The sequence below is a fragment of the Mus musculus genome, chromosome 12 (assembly GCF_000001635.26).
Source record: "Mus musculus strain C57BL/6J chromosome 12, GRCm38.p6 C57BL/6J".
Lineage (NCBI taxonomy): Eukaryota > Metazoa > Chordata > Mammalia > Rodentia > Muridae > Mus > Mus musculus.
Genome location: NC_000078.6, coordinates 61,938,716 through 61,943,412, shown reverse-complemented (window position 1 = coordinate 61,943,412; position 4,697 = coordinate 61,938,716).

Genomic DNA, 4,697 nt, shown 5'->3' with positions numbered 1-4,697 from the left:
TTTTATCCTGTCTCTGTTGAGTGGTGAATAGCTTGTGCTTCCAGAGGAATTCTGCCCTACAGAAAATGTGTTCTAAATTCAGCAGCCAGCCAAGTACAGGTGCAAAGGCTTCTCCAGATCTCACCCCAGGTTCTGACTTAAAATGATCTCCCTCTGCATCATCCAGCTGTGCATCAATCTCGATGGCATTTTATTCTTTCATCTTTCCCTGAGGATGTTCTCTGTGGAATCAAAACTTTTTCTTCCCATGAATGTATCTCAATACTTGAAAAATATCTGACTTTTTGCAATACCAGAATAATATCACTCACAGACCTTTCCTTTTATTGAGATAAGATTGATAATATTCATTAAATATTTTACTTTTACACAAGCAATATGCCTTCAATGTATCTATCTGCTGGAAATTACTTTTTACATTGGATCTTAAGTTCTGCATTGTGCTTTTTGTTATTTTGAGTTATTACTGTTAATATTTGAAGACATAGTCTCAACTTATAGTCCAATGACCTTTACCTGCCACCACTTTCAGAGTGTTAGAACTACAGAATGTGTGTTACCCAAAATATGCATTTTTGAAATTATTTTCCCCACATGAAGCTGATGAAGATGACAGTTCTTTCATGGGGAGGAGGGATCTATCACAGTCACCACTTATTCTGATGCTTTCACTTGACCACACTTTAGACTTGTTTATGAGCTAAACACAAATGTATAATATAAATTTGGAAATATAGAACTTATTTACAATTGAACATGCACATAGGAAGTCCTTACACTACCTTAAAATTTTAAGACCTTAAGATTAAGACTGTGTAATCTTACACTCAAACTTCAATGAGTATACAGTCCTAAAAATTGCATTATTTTCATTGAGTTGCTTTATAATTAAATTAAAAAAAGAAAAAGAAAAAGAAAGAGAAAAAGGACATGAAAAGATCAGCCTCTTCCTGACCCTCCATCTGTTCTCCTTCTGCTGTGTAATGTGTCTGAAAGTAGAAAGTCTCTAAATTTTTTGTCCTTTGTGTTTTTCTTCTTTTTTTTTTTTTTTTAAGTGGGACTATATTATACTTCAGTAAAATTGGATATCCATTTTTCCTAGTTTTATTTGTAAACTTTTTCACTATTTTGCAAAGCTTAAAGCCCAAAGTAGTTAATGTGGGCTGAAGAAATCTTGATCTGACACAAAATATTTTTGAGCATATATGCTTACTTACACAAACAAATTTATTCTTTACAGGGCTTTACCAGACTAGCTAAAGAAATGAAACTTTGACCTCAAATACTCCTTTTTTTTTCTTTACATAAACAAGCACTGGTTACTTTCTCTCAAATTGTAGTAAGATGTATCTTATAATAGCAGAAATTGTATTAAATGGTAATTACTATGAATACAAGTCTTATTAAAAATAATGAGTGTACTTAGGTACTCAGTAACCATTACTTGTAAAATTTATTAGCATTGCCATTGCTTGGTTGCTTTGTAAAATGTCATTCCCTTTCCTCTTCACCATGTTGTATGATTTTTAGTTGTCCTTCTTACTCCTCTGCAATCAAAAGTGCTGTCCTGTTAAGGAAACCCCACTATTGCCTTCTCAAATTTTCTTAAATATTTAAAAATATACCTGTTTTCTTTATTTTCTGAGATTATAATATAACTACATTATTTTTTCTTCCCATTCTAACATCCAAAACCTCCCATACTTTCAAATTCATGGTCTCCCTATTGCTGAAGAAAACATCTACATTACTCATTAAGCACAAAGAAGTAGAGCTGGTGCCTACCTAGAGCCTTCACCACTATGAACTATTATTGTTCATGATACTGAAACATAACCCTGTACACTATCATAAAAGATAGGTAAACACCAGTACAACTGCAAACACTTTGATCTGCATAGTGATCTGTCTGCAAAATACTCTGATATAATAGTGACACAAAATTTGTGGGAGTTATCAATCGGTTTCTGATTTGATGAATTCCCATTCTATAAGATAGAACAATCTTTGTGTGGCTAAGAATCTGAGACAAGAAAGACCAGGAACATATGGGAAAACTAAATATTCTGTCTTGTTAAAGAAATGTATTAATAAAGTGATTCCTAATGAAATTATGACATACTTAAAGATCTGTGTCATGCTCAGCCATCATTAGAGAAGTGTTGTCCTGCAGGATATAGAAACAAATACAGAGACCCATTTCTGGTCAATGTGCAGTGAATGAAAGACCTTGGAACACTTAATCATAAATTGGATATCTCCATCAAATCTTTCTCCTCAGAGATCAGCCAACCCCGAGAAAGAAGTGGTAGACAATCTCTAAAAGCCAACAGAGATCCAGGTCTGCAAGGATCAAGGCCTTGTATACACAGTAGAAATGATGCATATAGGAACCTTACAGAGACTATGGTAGCATGTATAGTGACTGTAAGGGTCTGGATCAGGTCCACCATCAAGAAAGGAATTAGACATAAGACATGTCTAACCCAGAAGTGATCTAAAAATATGTTTCAAAGGAGTCTCACTGGATATTCACAACACTCTCAAAGGCAGACTTTATGCCTAGTGGTAGATGGACAACACAAATGACTACACTGGATTTATATGCAAAATGACTCCTGAGCATAATACTTGGGAATCATTGTGGAAAGTGTTTGGAAAGAGTGTAAAGTCCAATGTAATATGGAGATTTTGTGTGTTTCCTCATAATGTCCACAGGTTACATACATAAATTTACTGAACATAATTGCCAAAATAGGAGCCGGACAAGGCAAGAGTGGACATGCTAAAATGAGCAGGGGAAAGCTGACAAGGCCTCATCTCTACAAAACAATAATAGGCAACTTCATTAATGTCTTCTTAAAAACTTTTTTTTTGAGATTATAACAACTCCCTCTTCTCTTTTCTTCATTCTATGCATCCCACAATTCTCTCCATGCTCCATTCCATGCTCATGACCTCTTTTAATGAATTATTACATGTATATATGTGTATATGTATATACACATATGTGTGTGTATGTATATATATATGTATATATATATACAAATGCATATGTACACACATATAAATATGCATATATTCCTACGTATAACCTGCTCTATCTATATAATATTCTGTATATGTATGTTTTCAAAACTGACCATTTGGTATTAGATATCCAATGTGTCTCAACTAACTAGATATTATTTTCATCCCTGGTTAAGGACTATTTCTCTCAATTATTGTGTACTTACTTCTAGTTCTCTGTGTAGATTGAGGCTTTGTGATCTTTGATGGCTTCTCTGTGACAGGTATAAGAAGAAACTCTTCAACCACATCTTCCCTTTAATTATCCTGTTATATTTCCAAGAGACTCCTTGGAATCCACCAAGGTATAATAATGTCTTAACACTCTTCTCCTTTGATATTCATAGAGTTGACTGATATCAACAAGTTGCATGACCTGAGCAATGATCTCCAATACAATTAAAACTGACAGGAACACTCCTTAGTGGATGAGGAAGAGATTATACATTACTTAGTTGAATTAGTTGCACCTCATTCCAATATCCTTTAGTTTTTATCTTGTTTGTTTGATTAAAATTTTGACAGGTTTTTATACTCTATGAGGCCAACTATATTTTTATCTATTTTGACACACATGAATAATCCAAAATCTATTCATGGAAGGAAGACATGAAATTATTGGGTTAAAATGTTAAAATAGGATCTGTGCAAGGAAACAATGTCAATGTTGGACTGACAGACTACACTTTATTTTTCTTATTTCAAAACATGCATTTTCAAGACATGTAAAGTACAAGAAAGAAGTGTGTTGCTTCATAAGACATTCATAATGCTGCCAAATTGTGTGGGGTAGACAATGTATGCCATTGTGAAGTAAATTTAATACAACTGCAATTTTTATTATAAAAAGAAATCCATTAAGTGATAGAGATAGTAACTGAAAGATGGAGAGATGAGCAGGAAGTTGGAAAGAGGACAGAAGACAGAGGAAAGAATAAAAACATAGAAAACAGGGAGAGGAAAAGAAATAGAGGAAGAAGAGATTAGGGTGCAGTTGGGGAAAGAGAGTAGTGTGGAGTGGTATAATGAATAGCATTTAAAGGAATGTAAGAATGAGGTGCTATGGTCTACAGAGTGAGTTCCAGGACAGCCAGGGATGCACAAAGAAACCCTGTCTCAGAAAAATCAAAAAAAAAAAAAAAAAAAAAAAAAGAAAGAAAGAAAAGAAAAGAAAAAGAAGAAGAATGAGGGACTGTGTCAGCTGGAAGGGAAAAACAATCAGTTACACAAAAATATTTTTAATAAGGAGTTTTGTAATTGAACAAATTTAAACACTAGCATATTTTGTTCCCTAAAGGACAGTTCAGGTGATACATTGAACCAAAAAAATACTTTTAAGTACCTTCTCTGTGCCATACAGGAAACAGTGAAAAAGATATAATGTTCCCCTTAATTGTATTTATAGTGCAGTTAGAGAGTGAGAGATATGAATTATTTATAACGTTCCAGGCATCATGTTATGTTTCTGACATCCATTTACTTTTGATTCTTAAAATAGACCTGCAATGATGGCCTTAGTAGTTAGAGCCAATACCATCTTAAAGATAAAAAAATAAGGCTTTGAGCAGTAATTCTAGCCTAGGCTACAGTTTAAAGTCACCAAGGGAGTCTTGTTATGTCAGATCCCC